Genomic DNA, 22,195 nt, shown 5'->3' on the forward strand with positions numbered 1-22,195 from the left:
CTTAGTGGTGCGGCTAAGCTTGGCCAAGCCTTTGACATTTGTTAAAATATTTAGTTGATTTTACTTAAATATGCTAAAGAACATTTTCCCTGAAACCACAGGAAGCTAAAAGTAGTCATCACTTTCCATAACCTGTCCTTACACAGCATCTTACAAAAACGGTGGCTCAAATATTCTTTAATCTTTCAGTATACTATTGGCCAGGAAATCAAAAGATGCAATATGCCCAGTGTTGGTGGGAAGGAGGTAGGAATCACCTTTAAATTATTTTAGGAGAAGAAATTAAAATAGCCTCTGCCCTATGGAATAAAACAGAACATATTTACCTAGTCTCTACTTGTTTGGCAAGTTAAAACCTAGAGAGCATGAAGTGGTACAGAGATAAAAAGAGCATGTGGGGAAAAATACAAAACAAATTGGTAGTGTCTCTGAAAGGTCTTCAGGGAATTCAGCTTTATTGCCACAATAGCACACTTTTTCGTGTGCAATTACTTGTTGTCATGGAAATGGATTTTGAAGATTTCTCCTATTTTGGATGCTGCAAAGCATGCTTAATTTAATTAAGAGGTTGCCTTTGATTTTTTCCTTTCCATATTTGTTTACTTATCTAGGTTCTTGTATGATTGTCAGGTCAGTATCCAAATTTGCCTTAGATAACAAAAAGAAAAAAACATGCCACTGAAGAAAAAAAGAATGCAGGAGCAGCTAAAATATTAATATATTCTTTATTTTTGTAGGTTATATAAGTTCATAGTGTGCCTTCTGTGATAGGGAAAGCTCTTCTATTAATAACTTCAACCTTGGCAAAAGTGTATTTTTGTAATTGATCATTCTCTTTTTGCTAAAACATTTGTACAATGAATAACAAAGCCTTTGCATCTAGATCCAAGTAGGAACACAATTTGGCAAATCTAATTCCTTCCTGGATTTTCGCAGCTCTACTTCCTTTAGGAAGTTTTTAGTCAATGGGAAACAAAGGCTTATTGAAAGGATTAAAGTTGCAACTATTCTCTTTGTTTTAGAGCTTCAGTCACGGTTTTCCTATAGTAAACAACATTTGCAATTAATAAAACTCCTAAAAAAACAGGAACTTTGGGGAAGTACGTGCTTATGATAAGCAGCAGGATTTCTTTTGACAGAACTCTACACAAAGGTGTAATCTTTTTAAGTTCAGACAATGATAGCAATTGAGTTTCTCAAAGCATTTTGGAAATGTTCCTTCTGACAAACACAAGACAATGTGCTCTGCAGCCAGGGATGGGCAATACATTTCAATAGGAGATATCTTGTCAACAGTTTTTGTGTCCAAAGTTATTTGAAATAGCTGCAAAAAGCTCACATTTCATATCATGCATAAACCCAGTAGTCATGTCGTACCTGATGAAATATCTGTGTGCATTGGACATACAATGCTGCATATATTTATGAGCTATTATCCATAAATTGTTCATTGTTTCCTTTCCTATGGTGCTTGAAAAAGGCATTTGGATGACAGTTATCTATGCATGAATAAGAACACATGGAATATTTAATCTTTATAATTCTTTTTACTCTTCTTATGTCATGAAATATACACATTTTCATGTTTATGTCCGCGATATTTCTCTTACTTGCTTTATGTGTTTACTCTCAAAGAATTCTCTCCTGCCAGTGGGAAACTGAGGGAAACACGGTAAGTTTGAGGATGGCCCTCCCTGGAGGGCAGTGTGGAGCTGCCAGATGGGTGGGACTGGCTGGCACAGGAGATTTTTCATGAACAGCTCAGCTATTGTTCTACCCAAGTGTCCAGTTCTTTTTCTGGGGTGGCTGATGTCCAAATGGTGCTGAAAACAGCAAAGTGGAGCATAAAGGGACTGCAGTTCTGGCTGGGCTCTTAAGTGCAAGGACATTGTTCTTTCTCACATGACATTTCTCATTTACAGAAACCATCTGAAGCCATTGTCCTTCTGATAATTTTCACACTTTTATCTCACATGTAGGCAGATTTTTTTCTTCTAGATTTTGTCAGCTAAGTGTTCTGTATCCTTGCTAACCTCTAACTCAGAGTCAACTTCTGGTGAAGTTATAAACCTTTAGAAACAGAAAGTTGTGATGGGAATCCTGAGTCAGACTTGGTTTCAGCAGCAGGAACAGTGCTCTGTTATCAGTAGATGTGAGTCAGGCATCAGCACTAAGTCTGATCTTTGAGATTGCCCATTAAAAGTGTTCTTTGTTGCTGTCTGAAACAAACAAGAAGCAGAGACGAGTCATCTAAATTATTAAATGTGTCACAGAGGATGTTAAATGCTATTTTTGAGCCATTTTCTTACAGCAATTGTGAAGTATTTTGTAAACAAAGTGTGTTATTGGTCAAGGGTGCTCCGTCAGACATTCTGCATTTATCCATTGGCTCAGCCTGTGAAGGCAGTGACACAGAGGTTTGTAGGCTGGTGGAAATGGACAGACTGATTCCTAAAGGAAATAAGTGTTAGCATGAGAACAACAGCTGAACTGAAATCCCATAAGCCAGGAAGAACAGCTACACAATTACACTAACAGGTGGTTGGTTTCAAAACAAATTTCAAGGTCTGACAGCTCAGTGCACCTGCTTTGGGCTGATTTCTTTCAAGACTTGGTTTTGGCATGAACCATTGATAAAAACCGTAATTCTTTGTGTCTGAGAAAAGTCATCATTACCATATAGTGATGATAAACTGCTAAGGCTTTCTCCAAGTTGTACTTAGCCAGAAGGTAATGTGGGTCATTCTGCACCCTCTGTCATTAGAGTTCAATTTTTTGAACTGAGAGTTTTCTCTCTCAGACCTACCAGGCAAACATGACAGACCTCTCCTTTTGTAAGCTGAGATAATTTCATAGATTAGAGTGCTGTGATTTGAATTAGGTATGATTTCAGCTTTTGCATTCACCATCATAAGGAAAATCAAATTTTATTTTGAGAAAGATCTTGACAAAAATATTCAGCAAATTCTGAGTATCTATTATATATTATATAATTTATACACTGAATAATTTGAATAATTATGAAGGTCATACTCTTCTACATTTCTTTTAATTGCAGACATTCATTTGGGGAGATTTTTTAATTTGCTTCTATTTGTTCTCAGCTTATAGAATTCTCATGAATTTTGGACAAAGGAAGGATGGTCATTTTCATTTTGGAGAAAAAATCAAAACAAGCTTTTATCATTCACATGTCTGTACTGGTGGTCCTTTATGGGTGGCTCCCACATGTCAGTAAGAAATAGGAAAAATCTTAAATTTGGTCAGAACAGATTAATAAATGTAGCTTTTGGGATTGAAATTGAGTAGTTTCTACAGAATTGAAATGAGATTTTCACAATGGTCTAAATACCTAGAAATTCAAGTTCCTCTAATTTTCAGGCAGTGGGATTACAGGATGCCGAGTTCATCACACCTCTATAATAGCTGGGCCTTCATTCTGAGCACCTCACTTTGCAAACCTGATATGTCAGAGTTTTATGTGATGCAATCCTGAGTTCTGGAAATATGTGGGGTTTTATTTTCTTCTAGTGACAGTAACAAGAATATGATCCCAATTTTCAACTCTGAGCAACTAGTGTGATTAAAAGATATGGAGCCTACATACAGGCTTACAGCCTAGTGCCAGGCTGGGGACAGCAGTGTGACCTGCACTCTGCTCAGACTGCAGCCACTCTTCACTGCTGTGCCTCCTCTCTCCTCTTGTCTGTTGAGCAAAACTTGCAGATATTTATAAACTTCATGGTGTTCCAGATTGTGGGGAGGGCATACAGAACTGTTAGTATAGTTCTGTAGTGCTACTGTGGGCCTTTCCGCTCTCCATTTTGCTGGTTTTTAAAGACCTAACATGATTGTATGATTAACAACTGGTACCAGAGACACAGAAAAATAGTGGCATCTCCCATCTGCTTTGAACGAATGAAAATGCAAATCTACATAACAGGGTTTTGTTTTAACTGTCCTTCATTCAGAATGACTAAATACATTACCTGACAGCAGTGGTGGTTGCTTTATTCTGAAGATTCTGTTTCTCAGGTCTTGATAGATGGCTCTTCCTACTGGATTGTAGAGGATATTCCTGTTAATTTTCCTTGGCTGCTGTATGTGATTTGACTATGTGACTGTCAAGGTCTGTCTGTTAGATTTTCAAATTTTTGTAGTTACATTCTGGGTTTCATGATCTGTAGACTTGAATCCATCTAACTGGAAAATAAGATATGAAAGATACTAAGTTACACCTTGTGAAATACACTTAAAATGCCCACCTTTGAATTTGCTCTGTCTGTTATCCAGGTTTGCAGTGGCTTTACCTTTGTTGTAGTTATTCAGTTAACAAAGACTGGCGTGCATTTTTTTTTTTTTTTTTTTTTTTGGCTGTCAGCTTAAGACAGACAGTAGCACAAAGCTAAAGCTTCAACTGCCTTCCTTGGGGAGGAAAAGTTAGCAAAACTGAGCATTAGATTCAAGAACTAGGTACATGCTTTTATCACTTGAAGGGTCAAGGTACAAAAAAATCCCCAGAAGACCATGTGGATGAAGAATCTGAGAATCTACAAATTTGCCCTCGTGACTACCTAACAGTGAGCCAGGGACAAATCTTTTCTGTCACTGAGCTGGGAGGGAGTGGCTGTTCCCAGAGCTGTCTGACAGGTCAGCTTCTGTGGTCACCTATATTTACACCTAAGTTCAGTGTGAAGCCACACTCTCAGACAGAACTACCCCTGTAAAGCACCACTGTCCATTCCAGACAAAGTCATCCAGGTTATCAAGCTCTGGTGTTTGTTTACCTGGTGACCTTACTTGAAACACAGTGAGAAATGCTCAGGTGAACATACAGCAGAGATAAAGGTTAGTGATTTCCTCTGATAAGGGTTTGCTTCCTCTGAAGTGAGCCTGATGAAGAGCTGAGGAACAGCCAGTGGACAGTAGCCTAGGGCACAGCCGTTTGCAAAGGCATGTTTGTCTGTGATGTGAATCCTCCTGAGATGTGCCCTTGGGTTTTCTGCACTGGAGACTGGCACTGCTGTGATTAACACTTCCTGTACCCAATGGGAAGGTGCTCAGAGTTGGGTTGTACTCTAATTCATCAGTAGATTTCAACCTGCTAAGGAGTGACTCTTCGTTGCTTTCTTAGAATGGGGCTCTAAGCTTTCCAGAAGGCCAGGACATGTCAGGACTCAGTTTTGAATGCTTTTCTCAGAGACCTGATTGTTGAAGAATGCTCAGATTTTAAACTGAAAGATTTGACTCACTTTGTAGAGGAAGAAGAACAAATAGAATTGGGAGTGGGAAGGTCACTGTTAATAGCACATGAAGTACTTCTCAGCAAGCTTTAAAATTGCTTTGTTTCTCCCTCTCCTAGTGCAGTAAGCATGACAAGCCAAAGGAAGACCTTAGAAAACAACTCAAGGAAGTTACAAAGGCTATTGAGAAAGTAAAGAAGCCAGCTGGACCGGTTAGTGTCAAACACAACATTTTCTAATAGCTGTGGTGGGTTGATTTCTCCACATTTCTCAGTAGATACACATCACATATTCTGATTGGTACAGTAAAGCAAGTGAGGATATTCTCATACAGAAAGTTCACATTTTTAATGCATAACAATAGGCTGTATTCTATTTGAAATCTTTCTAAATCCCAGGTAAGTAGATACCTGCTTAATCCAAGGTTGAAGAGATGATGAAAATTTTAATACATTCTTTTTTTTTTCACTTAGAGTTTAGTTCCTGGGCTTTCTGTAAAAAGACTCCTTTTTCTTGGTTTGGGCACAATTACTAAAGCATGCATTTGGCAATTAATTGAGAAATATGTTGGTGTTTTAGAAATGTCAAAATTCTGAACCTCATGCTTAGGAGACTATTGCTTAGAGGGAATGTTGCTAGTGATTTGTGATATTTTATATTTGAAGAATCAAGGGATGGGATAATACTGACAAGTCATAGGGTAAGCTTCTCAGTGAGAATAAGTTTGTAGATAGCAAATCTCTTACCATGGAATCATCTAACTCTTCTCAGTTTGTGATGTCTAAAGAAAGGTATTGGCACTAGGATGTATGGTTGATAAATGCAGGGGACACATCTATGTCTGTAAGTTGAAGTAACCATCATGAATTTCCAGGGACCCTGTTAGCAAGGTCACTGTAAGGCCATGTGGTATCCACAATCTCTGGATATCCACAATCTCCTTCCCTCCTAATTGTGGATAAATAGAAGGATGAGTTGTTCAAACAACATGCAGTGGCCAGCGTGGTGTCCACAAGCATTTGCACTGTGTGTAGTGCATAGTGGGAAGACTTGATATTTCCTGGTCCCTGGTTGGTTTCCTTTCCCTTCTTTCCTCCACTGGACAGATTGTATCAATCTCCACAGTGTATTAAGTCCTGCTTGCAGACAAATGTGGTCATTTGGTACCTGTTAAGGAATGGCAGTAGGGGCAGGCATCTACTCTCTGTCACTGCGTTCTGCCCTTGCCACTGGATTTAATTTTTCTCCCTCAGTATTTCACTGCCTCCTCTACAAAGTCTAAGAGACATCTCTGATGTAAATCAAGGGAAGTTTTCTTTTCCTGTTATGTCTCCAAGAGCCCAATTCTCCTTGCCATACACTAACTCCAATTTGTAAATAGTAACTCCTTCTCTGCGGTTGGGTAGGTTATTGAACCACATTTCTCATTCTGCCCTTCAATTTTATTTTCACAAAAGGAACCCATGCCTTTTTACATTAGGAATCAAGGGAAGGTTTTGTTGTTTTGCAAGCTGAAGTATTTCTGACAGAGAAAACAAAAGTCTCATGTCTGTTAAGGGCTTAGTTATAGTTTTTTCCAGAACAATTTACTCAGTTTGAAGGGAAATTTGAATTCTGTGGTGATACTAAATGAACTTTAAGTCATATGTATGCATAGCATGAACAAAAGGAAATGGTTCTTTATGAAAGACAACAAAATGGGGCAGGTAGGAAGAAGGAGAATGCTGGGTTTGCAATACAAAAGGCAATATAAAAGGAAATCTTTTATGTAATCAGTTTAGCAAATAATAATAATAACAGAGACATAAATGTGGCAAAGAAGAAAGAATTTTAAAAACATACTGGCTGACCTAACTGAGCTAGAATTGCCTATGTATGATCTAATGTCATGTACTTTAAAGCACATTAACCAATAAAAACGAGGATAATGCCTAATAAACTGCTTTTGACTTTGAATGTTTGAGCTGTAAAATATCTTTGATTCAAGTATTTTTTTCATTTGTGATGATATCCACAAGTGGTAACAGGTTTCTTCCTTTACAATATATATTCATAAAGAGGGATGGGACACTCAACCTTTGTCTTTGGAGTGAGAAAATAAAATTGTACATGCTAAGAGAATGGATTGTCTGTTATTGCTTTGTCTATCCCAGTGGGTCTATATGAAGCTGTCAGTCTCTGTAAATTATATATGTCATATAGCTTTTTCTAGAGTGGGCTGAATAACATCTTAAATTGTGGTCTAATGATAAAAGTTAAAGCTGTAAACTGAGGTTGACATAGAATTACAAAGGAAAATAATCTCATTTTAACTGGCTCTGTAGGTGGTACAGTGTTCTACAGAATCACTGAGCCATTACTTGCTCTCTAATTGTCATTCCTTTTCCTGTGCTGAGAAGCTATTAGTGCAGGATATAAATTGTGTCTGTGTTGGATTTCTGCAGCTAACTGGTAAGGAATTAAATTTTTAATTTGTCACATAGAGCTCCCCAAACAGCCCTAGAATTTCAGACAATGAAAACTGCTAAAACCTGAGGAGTTTGGAGTCACCCATCTGAGAGACAGTGTTGATAATTTAAAGGCTTTTTGGCTGATTTCAGCTCCGAGGCCCATTTTCTTTGCAGCATACTGCTTCAAGCTAATGGATTTGTAATTAGTGGGGAAACCAAATTCATAAGGCTGCTCAGTATTTAAAGTATTACAGTTCAAGCTTAAGAGACAGTTCATTACAGCAATAATACTTCTTTGTCCTCACTACAGTTACAAAAAGTGTTTTTCACATGTGCTTATTTGACTCAAGTGAAGCCATGGTCCCATCATGAACCCTGTAGCTTTCTTCTCCTCTGCTTTGTTTGCCACAAGACACTTTCTGCTTAGGTGGTTAATTGTAGGTGTGCTTTGGAAGAGTGTTAGTTCTGGCTTATGGTCTCAGAAGCAGTGGCCTTAAACTGAACAGGGAATAATTGAAATCCTATTGCTTTGCAGAAGCCTTAAGAAGGCTCATACAATATGACATGAACTCTGAAGAGACAAATTGAAAGATCTGATGATGAGTGGGAAGAAAAACTTTCTGTCCAAAGCAAATGATGTATCTTCATGTCTCCGTTTCCAAAACCTCCTCCAAATAGCTTCAAAATCATCCCTAGCATTCTCTTTAGCTATTAAAGTGTTTTAGTTTGCTGTCATTTTTCATTGGATAACAGAAAATGAATATGATGTATTAAAAAAATTTTTTTTTCCTTCATTGTGATCTTTTCCTAGTCTCACCTGGGTTTTTCTATCTCTCCTTACTCCAGTGTCTCTTTGTAGAAGTTCTCCCAATTTCTGAGTTTCTTTCTCAGGAATATTCTCGGCCAAAAGTTCTCCATGGTATGAAGTCCGATAGATTATTTAATTTTTCTTCTTCCCTTCATAGTCTTCATATGTTTAGGCAGCTTGGAGAGGTATTGCATTTGAATTTATGCATCATTAGTGAATATCTGTGTGTGTACAACTGAGAGCAGAATTGGCTTAAAGTCTGCTCCAAAAGGAAATTGAGTAGGATCCTGCAATTCCGACTTGTTTCCCTTTCCAGCAGCAATGAGCTGAATCAGAAGGGAACTAATGAATTCTGGTCGATTTCCTTCAGTGCACCAAAGCTCTTTAAACACATACTGAAGAAGGGAAATGAAGTAGGATTAGTCCATTTCCCTTTGAAGCCAGCTGTGTGTTCACAGTGCATATACTGGAACATTATTTCACTTGCCAGTTTCTGGCCATGGGCCAAACTGTAGTATCATCTTGAATTAATGCAGGATCCAAAAATACGTAGAAAAACACATGGACTGCCTCTGGACAATAAGTAAGAAGTTGGTGTCTGTATGGCAATTTGGCTTGTGTTTTTAACTTTAGTTCATTACCTGTTTGGTAAAGGATCATCTAAATTTTTTTTTTTTTTAACTAGCTTTGCCATGGCCAGAAGCAGTTCTGAGGCCTTATTTTGCCCTTCAGACTGACTTCAAATGGGGGTGTGAATTTTTAATGTAATATTAAGACACTTTACTGTTTCTTTACTGCTGTTCTATTTTTGAGGGAGAAAAGTCCCACATGTTTCATCTTATAGAGAGTGTTTGGGGAAGAGGGATGTTCAAGGAGTTGTGCAATACTGAAAGCTGTGTATGTGTGACTCATGCAAGTCCTAACTGTTGTTGTGCCTGTATATAGCACCTTTCTTTCCAGATGGTCTCAAAACATTTTGTAAATAATTTGCTGATTTTGTAGTGCATGACACTCTCAGGGACTGAAGAAAGGATTCTTCTACTCCACAAGGATGAGACTTACCAAGTGCATTTGAGTTTACTGTTGCTGCTACAGTTGAACAGTTCTGATTTTTTGTGTAGGAGATCAGGAAAAGATAAGCAGAGTCTTATCCACAGCGCTTCACGCGTTAAGTGCACTGGAATGAGAAGTGTCTGCTGTCACCTGAGTACTGTGCCATGGAAAAAATTGGAACATTTGGCTTGGAACCTTTCTTCTACAGAGCTATTGGATCTCTGTGTCTTTCAGGGCCTTTCTTATAATGTGCACAGTGGCATTGACCCTGGCTTTATCTATTATAGGGCATCTGTGATTTACATGTTTTCCCATGCCACTGAATTTTGCCTGTTTAATTCCAGGACACTTCTGAAGGCACAAACAAAGCTGACAAATGTGCTGCTCTGGTGGCAGAAAGGAGGGTGAACCAGGCATTTACTGGTGCAGCAGTGGCAGCTGGAGGTTATGCTTTGTCACAGCTGTGTTGACGTAGCTATGCTGGAAGGAATCTGTAGTACAGTGCTGACTCCAGGGATCAGTGGATGAGGGTTCTTGGCTGCCCTTAAAGTAGGTGTGCACTGACCAAATTAGGGATTTGTAAATTAGGACTGGGACTTCAGACTTGATCCAGAAGTGAGGGGAGGATTGGTGGAATACCCAGAGCACCAGAGCAATATTAGACTCTGTCAGGCTGAATACAGTGCAGCTTCTCTCTGAGGTTCAGGTTTGCTTGCAGGTTGAGTGAGCTGCTGAGTTGGTACCACAACTGACAACAGGCAACTAGCATAGGCAACCTTCCTATGGAAAACACGCTAACAGGAAATTTAAGGAAGCTAGCAGTAGATGTAAGGAAATTTGCCTCTTGTCTGACTGCTGGTTTTTACCTAAGAATAATACTGTCTGTAACAGACAGTGGAGTATTGTGATTGCAGGGCTGAGTTCAAACCACAAAATCTGAATACGTATGGTATGGGTCCGCCTTTTGAGAAGATTAGGCAGTCCCAAAACTAAATCCATGGATAAAGCAGTGATCTTTCTTCAGGCTTTGCAAAAACCAAAGGAATTTCTTAGTTTGATGTTCTTTGTTCCCAGGAAAGCATGGTGAAAGGAGGGGAAATAAGAAAGGCTATACTTGCATTCCCTAAATGCAAGTATTAAAAAACCCAAACAACCAGGCAATAAAGAGTCAGGTAGGAAAAGATGAATGGCCTTGAGAATTTACATGCAAAACTGCACTTGTGGGAGAGCTACAGGGAAGCTTAACAGATCTCCATAAGTACTATTAACTCAGCCAAAAGCTAACAGAAAGTTGTCAGTATTCTGCAAGCCCAGGGAGCAGTCCCAAACGCATGCATGCAGATTAGACATGCATGACTTCTGGGGGCCCTCAGATGGAGGGGGACGCACCCGATCAGGAGAGCGGGGAAAAACAAACAACAAAAAAAAGTGCAGAGAATTCAGTACTCCCTAACCCTCAACTCCGGAGATGTTCCCTTTTGTATCCAGCACAAGAGAGGTAGAAATTAGGCCACAGCATCACTGGAGCAGACGGGCACGCTCTGTCTGCGCCGCAGCAGCATGTGCTTCTTTTCAGGGAGTTGCTTGGCAACGGAATGCTGTCCGCCCGAGTGACTGCAGGAGCCCATTGAAACCCTGCGACGGGCAGGGCAAGGGGAGAAAGGAGGAGAGGAAGGAGGAGGGGGAGAGTGAGCTCACCACTTTAGAAATTTCTGGCATAAAAGCCAGCACACCAAGAATAAGACAGAGAAAGGGGAGAAAAACTCTTGCTATTCAAGAGAAAATCTTTCCGTACAAGTATAATTTGATTTCATATAAGTCTGAGGGAGGGATCTAATTCTGTTGATTTTCATCTTTTCTGTCGATTTTCATTTTCATGATATGTGAGGATGGTCACACCCAAAGAATATATTATTTCTAATATATAGAATATCCAAGCTTCTGAGAAACAAAAGGTGCTAGTGGGAAGCTGAATGCACATTCACAACCTTGCTGCAGGTAGTGAGAGGCTCCTCTAAGTGCACCCCTTCCCTCGAAGCCCACACCTGGTGATGGCTCTGGGCTCCTGCGTGCCCAGGGAGAGGACATGGGAGCTCTCTAATGACATCATTAATGCTGTGCTGGGGATACAATCTATTCTGGTGACCAACAATCCCATTGCAACATTCTGCCAAATGACTGATTTCTGTTTGTGTGGGAATTAGTTAAATATCACTTCATCTGGGGTTTTAAAGATCCTAAGGGAGTCAAGTGTTTAATTCTCACTGAATTTCAATCACATATCTCTCTGGGAAAATTAATGAGCTGAGTGCTAAGGAGCCTTGCTGTTTTCTAAAGAGCTAAATGTATTGTTTGTTGTCCAAGTCTCTTTTTCCTTTCATATATACATACAGAGTGTTCATTTTCACATGCAGAAACTTCAGAAATTTCAGTTGGTAAGAGCTGGAAAATTTGGAGTCCTTGCTTTTATAGAACAAGCTTTCAAATGATTCCAACTAGATTCTACTCTGAGGGTTGTGAAGCAAATAGTTGTGAGGACAGACATCTTGACCACTTTAAGAGTTAGCAGCTCTCTAAACTAAATTGGTAATTTTCTCAGATGTCAAGATCAGACTCAGGAAATGAGCACCAAAAGAGCCTTCACTGGAGCCTCTTGCAATGTTCCCAGTGAAAACTCAAGCCCTGGAGAAAAAAATGGAATTAGTTAAATATTCAAACAGGAAACGCTGTATTAAATCAGACCAATATTCCGTTTGATATGAAGCCAATTTCTGACAGTTACCAGAAGCACAAGAAAGTATATAAGGAATAATTTTGAAGAAGGTTGCCTGTAAATGCTATCTCTTAAACTGTAATCTCTTTGTGGTAGGATTACTTTTAAAAATGTAAATGTTAAAGAAAATATATGTCAATATAGTTGGTCATAGTAAGAACTCTGGAAGGGTTGTAATTCCCTACAGACAAATTTGAATTATTTTTTCAGAGTGAACCATATCTATGGTGCATGCTGCCAGGAATTGTTGTCACACTCAGTTGTCCAATCTTCTTTGATTTTTCTCTAGGTATACATGAGAATCCAGGTAGCAATATGAATGTGCTTAATTAATTCAAAGTAATTGGACAGGTGTTATTGTATCTGAGGCTGGTGAGGTGTTAAGGATTGAATACACTCTCTAAGATTATGGATTTGTTGTCATACTGTCCTGTTGTGTGAAGGCCACTGTCCTACAGCAGCCAAATACTTTTGAACTTCAGGTGTGGTACTAACAGACTCAGGTAGAATTGGCATGGACCATTTCTCAGTTAAATAATTGGTTTTATGGTGACAGCAGAAGAAAATGTCTTTTCAGAAAGATACACCAAGAAGTGGAAATAATATTTCCATTATATCTAAAAAATTATATTCTGTGAAGTAACAAACCCTGTCAATTACACTTTTTTTTTTTTGTTTTTAATCACAAGGCATGAGAAGAAGCTACAATAAAATAAAATTTAGATGAAAAAAAATTGTTTCTTTTGGAAACTAGAACATAAATTACTGGATTTTGTAGTCTTTTAAAAAGCATTGAGATCTTTTGAGGAGCAAGTTAGAATGGGGAGAATTAACTATCCAAGCAATGGGTGGTTGACAGCTACAGCTGTAGTTTATAGGGTACTGAAAGAAAGAAACCTTTTGAGATCAAACATCCTGTGTGCTCTCCCTATGACATTCATACTTTAATTCAAAAGTGCAGTCTTCTGAGATATGTTTCAGATTCTATGTTGCTGCTGTCATCAAGCATATCATTCCTATTATTCTCAGTTCACTGGGTTGTTCAAGAAACAGTTTTTTTCTCCCAAAGCCCAGGAAATGAGCCATGTTGATTGTTCATCAGAGAATACAACTGAAGGTTAGCTTTGTGTGGGACTGCAAGAGTACTTTCAGTAATCAAAAACTGTGTATCCATTCTGTGTCTGAAAGTAGGATCAGAAGTTCCCAGGTTTTCCAGGATATGTAATTATTTCAGCCATTCTGATACAATAAGACTGGGCTCAGTCGTTGCTTTTCTCTTATCAGATTTGCCACACTCTGCAATACAATAAACACCCACACAAAAACAATGTTAAAATAAGGTTAAGGTGAGGACATATACTCCCAAAGGAAGGAAGTTCTGAAATACTGTTTTCATTAAAATCTTCACTCAACAAGCAGTATGTTACGAAAGATGAAGGGTCTGTGGCTGAGGACTGAAACTATCCTACATTTTTACTACTGTGGTATGACCGTTATTGTACAAAAGGATTCTTCAGTGATCTGACTATCTTGATACTCCCATCTACTATGAAAATGCATGAAAAGTTACTGCACTAGATTGGTTGCAATACTTTCTGCTGTATTTTTTATGCATCAATAGCTTTTTTCTTTGATATCCAGAGATAGCATTCAAAACTGAGAGCCTGTGTTCCATTCTGAATTTCTCTGCCTTTCAGAAACATCCTCTGGTCATCCTGTTCTGCACCTGCAGCTCTGAAATGACAGCTGCAGTACCTGATTTGAAGCCTCAGTTGCTGTCAATTGTTGTCCTTTTACAGCCCCACATGGAGCTATTTAGTCTTGTTGAGATGTAGATTTCCAAGCACATTTACTCAGTTTTACTTGGACATCACAAAAAGTGCCTTTGATACAAATCTCATTCACTTTGATGAGGTTTCCATAGATTCCACAAATATGATTTGACACCTAGATTTTTTTGTTTATTGACTTCCTCCTTGTCTTCATTTTGGCTTGATATTATTCCTAGATATAATTTAAAATTCACCTAGATTATTTTAAGGGATTTTATGCTGTTTTGTCTGAGATTACTTTGCTGGAAAGCCACAGCATATCTGAACTGCTACATCATATGCCAGTGGCAAAGTATCATAAAAAGTGTAAATAATAACTTCAATATATTTTTCCTACTGTATTTGCTATCAAGAAACAGATTTTTTCAATTAATTTAGTATAATCATCCAGTAAGTATATTTTGATGATAAAATAGTCACCTGATAATAAATATACATCAAGCAAAAGCTACAGTTTGCTAATAATGAGATTGTATGCAAGAACCATGAGGAAACTGTAATGACTGTAGCAGCATCAAAAACTCACACCTTTTGCAAATGTTTTGTTCTCTCAAATGAACAATGAACAAAAATGTGTGGTGTTCATCAAGCCATCAGAACAGTGTAGGAGGAGCTGTGATCTGGTTTTGTTAAAGGCAAGTTGTGCCTGTCAAATTTTCTAACCTTCTACAGCGGGGTTCTAGCCTTGGTGGATAAAGGCAGAGCAACTGATGTCATCTACTGAACTTGTGCAAAGCTCAGTTGGACACTGTCCCACTCAACATCCTTGTCTCTAAACTGGAGAGAGATGGATTTGGTGGCTGGACCACTTAGTGGATAAGGAATTGCCTGGCTGGTTGCACTCAAAAGGGTTGCAGTCAGTGGCTGAATGTCCAAGTGGAGACCAGGGATGAGTGCTCCTCCTTGGGGTTGGCCTCAGGACTGGTGCTGTTCAACATGGACAGTGGGACTGAGTGTACCCTCAACAATTTTGCTGATGACACCCGCCTGTGTGGTGTGGTGGACACAGTGGAGGGAAGGGAGGGAGAAGACAAAGTTCTAAGAAGACCTTAGACCCCCTTCCACTACCTAAAGGGGCTACAAGTGAACTGGAGGGGGACTTCTTACAAGGGCATGGAGGGATAGGTCAAGGGGGAATGGCTTTGGGAAGCCATTGGAAGAGGGTAGATTTTAGATTAGATATTCTGAGGAAATTCTTCCCTGTGGTGATGGGGAGGCTCTGGCACAGGTTGCCCAGAGAAGCTGTGGCTATCCCATCGCTGGAAGTGTTCAAGGCCAGGCTGAATGGGGCCCTGGGTGATCTGGTCTGGTGGAAGGTGTCCCAGCCCATGGCAAGGTAGTTGAAATGAGACAAGCTTTAAGGTCCCTTCCAAACCAAGACATTCTGTGATTCCAAGATTGTGTACAGGAGACAATTTATGAACTGTATGAAAACAATTCTGAGGTTTTTCTTGTTACTGTCACTCTTTGATGTTTTTATTTGGGAATAAAAATGTCCATATGGACAGAGTTTAGATTTTTGGAATTTTTTGGAAGTAATTGTTCTACTTTGAATGTGTACTTTATCTTACTTGGATGAGAGAGTTTAGACAAGGCCTTAGCTTTTCTCAACATGCTATTCCAGTATATGCAGGTTTTTGTTGCAAGATGCTATGGAAAGCTGTGGGACAAGGTAGCATATATTCAGTTTAAAAACTCTGTAGAAAAGCCTGAACTTGTATGTATGTTTGCCGTTCAAGATACTGCTGCCATGAGGAGATCTGCATTTTTTCTCATTTTACTGTATATCCTATTTTGTTTTGTTCTGTTTTTCCGTTTCTGTCTCTTTTCTGTTCTATTTGTACTTTTTTTCCCCGCTTGTGTTAGAAAATGAAATAAGTGAGTTAACAGAAAAAATGTATAAGGTAAGAAATAAACAACTTTTCAATTACAGTGGACATTTTAATTATCATTAATTGGGATGTGCCTATTTAAATGAACATAAATAAGTGTCAAAGTATGATGGCTGTCGGATTGACAACATATCTGATTTCATTTATTCTGTCTATAGGTACAGATCCTTTGTTGTCTAAGTTGTCATAACTGAAGACTTGGTGAACTGTGATCTATTACTCCAGCTGGGGAGGGGCCAGTGTAAGAATTTTGATGGATCGGTGGTTCCATTTTTCTTTCGTTTTACATTTTCCCCTTTAGATTTTCCTTGATTTTACTCTCCTGTGTTTGCCTCTGTCTTTTTCTCAGCTGTGTAGTTATTTAGGGAACAATCATAATGCTCATAGAGGTTTTTAGTATAATAAATGTTTTCACAGTTAGTTTGGTATAAAATTTACATATGTTTGGCAGTGCTGTGTCAAATGGGAGTAAATCCTGAGGAGGTGCCCCTGACTTAACCCAGTGTCTTGTGTTATCCAAAGAATAACTTCAAAGCTGATTATTTCACTGAGAGGAACCACACAGGGCAACCCTTTGATTTTCCTTTTTACTGCTCACAAGCTCTGATAAAACAAATTAAAATAAAATTTCTCAAAGAATACTTCTTTATATTTTTGGTTGCCCTAATAAAAGAGATCACCTCCACGTTTTTGGTTGTGCTATAAAGTGCTTTTCTGTTGAGCCAGTGTAATTACCATTTGCACATTCCTTAGTTTAAAGGAAAAAGAAAGCTTTATAACTTGGAGCTTGTATCACACAGCCCCGCATTGTGTTTAACGTGATTCAGTACTGCAGCTGTTTATTCCCTTATTTCTTTTCTCTGACAACAGTTTAAGATGTTTTTGTTTAAAGTGAAACCATGTTCCTGTTATTCACCTACGTTATAAAAATCCTGCCGTATTTGAAAGTGTCATCAGTTCAGCAAATGTTTGAAACTGTATTGAGAATTTAATAGATCTGAGCAGATGGGTCCCCAGCCTCGATCCCTGTAGTGAAAGATGTGCACTGCTGAGAACCTGCCTTTAAACAATGACTATACCATATGTTGTAAAGAAACACATTAAGGTTTGGCAAACTGTTTAAAAAATACTTTGCATCGTTCAACCTCTTATTTTAAGATTGCCGCAGTTATCTCAAAACATGGAACAAATCATTTAAATCAAACAGTTTAGCAATGCTGGTGCGCATTTAACCTGGTGTGTCCTAAAGAGCTCTGTGCATAATTGAGAAAGACTCAGAAAATGCTAGTGCTGTATCAAATAGTATGTTGGCAAATAATTTAACTGGGCTGTCCTGAAGTTTTGTTTGATGTGTGAGAACATAGCCCTCTCACACTGTTTTTATTATGAATACAGGAAGTAATGGTTATTAGGGCCTGGGAATCCTGTTAATACATATACTTGAATTAACTTGTTACCACAGACAGTAGACTTTCTTTGTTAGCAAAGAGCTTGAAGCATGAAAGTAAAAATAATGTAGTCAAAGGCCAGTAAAAGATGAAGTAACAACTTATCTTTTAGTGCATAAAAAGTAACCACACACACAATGTGGGATCTCTTTAATATACAACAATTGGAAACAACAAATGAGAGAGCATAAAATAAGTCAAGGCTCGTATGAAGAAGTAATGTCATGTAGTAGACAAATGACTTAAGTGAAATAACAGCTGGACTTTCGAGGGTATAAGGTCTTATTTAAGCTTGAACTAAAGCAACAACTGAATATTTTGTTTTGCCTACTAAAAATATTAACTATCCCTAGGCAACTTAAATAATTTATATGCACATACTGTCATAGTTGCAGATCATTGCTACTAGAAACATATTTGTGAAAACAGCTTTTTTTCCCCTGGTTATCCTCCATTCTCCTCCACAAAGTGATTCCCCTGATTTCTGGGAGGGAAGTCAGATACACTAGAAGTGCAGAGTCAGTAACAGTGCCACATACCACGCAATCCCAGTGAGAAGCGGAATGCTTGAGATACAGATCCTTAGATCCAGCTTGTGTGGAATTGTCATCAGATTCCATTAGATACGGTCCAAATCTGTGACCACAGTGGTTGCTAGAGACTGCTCCCAAAGACTCTGCTTCCATAGCCTATAGCTGAGAATTTATCCTCCAGGGCTGAGTCTGTCATAACTTGATGCAGTTTTCATTCACAATTTGTAGCTTTCACATGGAAATCTTCAATTGTAACTAATACTTGGTATTTTGGACCCTGTTCTGTAGTCCTTAGTAAGTTCTTAAATTTTATTTCCTTCTATCTCTAAGATTATGGTGTAGACTGGCAATCTTTTCAGAGAGAGGATTGAGTCCCTCATTCAGGCTGAATGAGCAGTTGTGTTGAATCATGGGGTCCAGTGGGCCATGCTGTCTGCACAGCTGGGCATTCTGGCTCACTCTCTAGGGGTGCTTTAGGCTGTGTCATTGCTTACTAAGATATTTAAATCATGTAACTGCAGATATTCTTTTAGAATGTGCAATATGTGTTGCTTTTGAACGGGAGGTGAAGGTTTGCCTAAGACACAGGTAATAATTAGGTGGTGAAGGAATGCACATTTAAGGATGTAATAACATTTAACATATGGGTAGTGCAAGCACATCCATAACAGTAGTGCTGTACCTATGATGATCTGAGGACTCAGAAGGACAAGAAAGGCGAGGCTTCTAAGGAAAAGCAAAATCTTATTTATTTGAGTTTTCAGCTGGAGAAAAGAATAAGCTTTTGAGAATACAGGACAGAAAAAGAGATAGTGTAGAAGCAGCGAATGTCAGCCTGTATTCCATTTGGGAATAATTGCTTTGATAATTTAAATTACTTAATTACATTAAACAGTTTGAAGGAAAAAAGGTGGCAAGGACTGCTGCAGCACAGGGAGAGATGGAAAAGTCATTAGTCACTGGAAGACTGAAGGATGATGATGGAAAAGTATAATAAAGGGAAAGTTCAGAAACAAGTATTAAAAAAAGTGTATTGAAATAGGGAGTTTTATTATAAAAAAAAACCCCACAACTGTGTTCTTCCAAAATAATTATGTGAATTTCAGTAAATTCTTGTGGGTTGTGTTAGAACAGAATTTCTCCACCAGCATCCTTGCCAGACTGTGATTTACTATCTGTGATGTAATTATCTTCATGTTTGGATTTCAAGTAACTAGGTTCTTTCTTTGTTCTTTCACTTCCTTAAATTGAATGTTTTCTCTCTTTAAGTGTGAAGGCACTTGTTCTTTTATTTGGTGAGAGAATCAAAGCAGCTCAGATTGCATAGCATTGTTTCTAATCAAATGAAAGTAGATAACTCTGTAGTTTGAAAGTGAAACACAGCAGCAGTTCCAATGAAAACAAATCTCATTAAGTGTAACTATTTTCTCTATTTATATTGCCTTGTTTTCTATCTCCTTGCAAATTGCTGTTTCTTCCTCTTCTTTTGTAGTTCTAACAAACCAAAATGAAATTAAACATGCTCTGATTGCATTTACATCATCCAAAAATTCAGTGACTCATATCATATGGAAGGTACATGTTCTAAAGACTCAGTTATGTGAACTTGGTAGAAAGTTTCTTGTTTGGTATTATCAATACTTCTTCTTCCAGAACAAATGTGTCTGAAATACTTTCAAAGGAAGATAACTTTAAAAATTTCAAAAGAAGACATGGTTTGAGTCCTGCTGAAGTGCTTTCTGTAACAATATGATTCTTAGAAAGTGTTGATCATTAAATATTTTTGTTAGTGTATATATTTCATTTTTAGTAATGATAAATGTAGGTGCCTCCAAAGCTTTTTTTTTTTTTTTTTGTTTTGCCTGTGAAGTGTCCTACCAAAATAAAACACAGTTCTACTGTGAAGCAGAGACAAGAGTTACGATTAGCATTGGTCACTAGTTACTGCAAAAATCCCACTGAAAATCTGCTTCTAAGAAATTATAAGTCATATTACTAATACTAAATACTTTAATTATGAAATTCATAGAAAAGCCTTGGTCTGATTTGCCATGTATATCATAATCCAAATCCAAATACCTAAGCTAATTTTCAGAGTGGCACTTGTGAGTAGATGCTGATGTTTGCTCTTGTCATACTTGCATATGCAAACCCAGAAATCTGTGTGTTATAATCATACCTGTACCTGCAAAAGGGGTTTTCATATGTAAATATGAAAGTAGATAATTTGAAAGTACTTCTAATATCAGCAGAAGGTGAGGACAGTAAGAAATGTTGTGTTAATTCATTAAGTATTTCTGTGAGTGGTGTTTGTGAAAATAAAAGGATTGTTTAATTGACATTGCATGTTGTGTGCACTTAATTTACAGTAGATATTCAAGGATAGAAAGCTAAGATATTTGTGTGCATGTTTATAACACAGTTTCTTCTGAACAAACAGGATTCTTCTGGATCAGGTGATGCATGAACTACCAGTTCCTTAACAAGATCAGTTTTACAAATGGTTTAAAGTACCTACACTGTTTTATATAATATTGGGGATTAAGCATAAAATTACTTATGTAGAAAAGTTTGACAGTTTGAGGAAAAATCTGAAAATTCTCTGCAGAAAAGTTTTTTTCATCAACTGCCACAGAATAACAGCAACCTTTCAATTGATTGCTGTCAGATACTTTTTAGGAGAGGAAAACTACTGGCTTACATAATAGGGTTTGCTTTTAAATTTCATACTTGTCTCACCTCTGTCAGTGTTCGTAGGCTCTAAGTGGTTAAAGGTAACTGCTGCCTTAAGATCTGAATCTCCAATCAATTAATTTTATTTTGGATAACTGCTTGCTCTGGACATCTGGTGTGATTACTTCTATCACACTGCTTTTGTCTCTATTTCCACCAGACATCTGCCCTGCAGACGTTGTTTTCATTGCCAAAAAAGTCTAGAAAACCCAAGTTAGTCCCAGCTAGAGAACAGACTATAGACAAAGTCTCAGTGAACATAAGTCAGTTTGTTGGTTCGTGACATTTGAACAGCTAATTTAGCTGTAACTATAAATTGCAACAGGTACCTTAAATTTCACTCAGCTAAGAAGTGCTTATTTTTCTTCATTCTTTATCACTTGTATATTTTGCCATGTCCAACTCATCCCTACATCATGGCTCCTAAAGATGCTGTGAAACAGCAAGAGCTGTTTCTCTAACATTGGCAAAAGGACATTGTCACAAAGATGTTTTGCGAAAACATCAATTCTGAATACTGCTGATAAAGAATATTCCTTTGTTTGCTGGATACTGACCAGCTGAAGGTAACTCATATAATAATTTTATAATAGAAATAGAATATTCCTGTTCTGCAGAATGCTGGTATTCTAGTGAATTTGAAAACTATATTAAATGCTTTTTGGTTCTGCTTTAGTTTAAAATTGTTGCTTTTACTATCTACTGCAAAAAAAAAGTCAAATATCCTGTTATGAATTATATGGCATTATAAATCCAGTTTTGGATTTAGAGAATTGGAAGTCTCTTCAGAGTTCCAAATTAGTGGCAGAAGACACTCAGACCTGAAAATTGCATATTAGCAGTCTGCAGTATTCCTTCCTCAGAGTGGGTATTCAATTGCTGGAAGAAGTTGCTGAAAGGGGAAGAAAATCTCATTGTATTTTCTCATATCAAATTTATTTGGTTATGTCTAATTATATCATGGTTGACTGTCAGCAGAAAAAGTGCTTGGGTAATGTTTTCCAAAAGCATAATAAAAAATGCAAAGAAAAAACCAGCAATACTGGAGTTTTTTTTTATCCCTATTCTGTCTGCATGATAGTGTTGTTTCCCTTTTAAGCACTTTGGGTTGTTTCTATTTTTTAAAAACTTTGTGCTAAAATACTTCTCCATTTTGCTGTACCCTCGAAGAGTTTCCCATGCCAAACTCCCCCTTACTGGGATAATCACTTGACAGTTCCTAATCTAAAAAAAAAAAAAAAACCCACAAAAACCTTTATAGACTTTTGAAAGAATACATTTATAGTCTGATCCTGAAATCTTGTGGCTTCTTCTACTGTGTCATATAAGATTCTTAAAATACAGTCCACTTTTTTCACTATATTTACTTGAATCTGTGTAGTCCACAGCTGTTGCCTTCATAGTAGACCTTCCAAATAAAATAGTTGCTT

At 37.8% G+C, this 22,195-nt stretch overlaps 2 long non-coding RNA genes across 3 annotated transcripts in view; one reads left to right on the forward strand and one right to left on the reverse strand.

The window, feature by feature from the left end:
- LOC128810331 (uncharacterized) overlaps positions 1-22,195 on the forward strand; it is a 66,051-nt gene that overhangs the window by 2,707 nt on the left and 41,149 nt on the right. The window contains exon 2 of the long non-coding RNA XR_008438014.1: positions 5,363-5,455. This is a non-coding gene — a long non-coding RNA (uncharacterized LOC128810331). The remainder of the gene's footprint in view (positions 1-5,362; positions 5,456-22,195) is intronic.
- LOC128810332 (uncharacterized) lies at positions 1,603-11,093 on the reverse strand. Of its 2 annotated transcripts, XR_008438015.1 has the most exons (4): positions 11,009-11,063; positions 9,564-9,678; positions 3,990-4,203; positions 1,603-2,219 (listed from the first exon to the last, which is right to left on the reverse strand). It is a non-coding gene; the product is annotated as an uncharacterized LOC128810332 (long non-coding RNA). The 2 variants fall into 2 exon arrangements; XR_008438016.1 differs by lacking the exon at positions 9,564-9,678 and having other exon boundaries at positions 11,009-11,093.

Source organism: Vidua macroura, chromosome 7 (genome assembly GCF_024509145.1).
Source record: "Vidua macroura isolate BioBank_ID:100142 chromosome 7, ASM2450914v1, whole genome shotgun sequence".
Classification (NCBI taxonomy): Eukaryota; Metazoa; Chordata; class Aves; order Passeriformes; family Viduidae; genus Vidua; species Vidua macroura.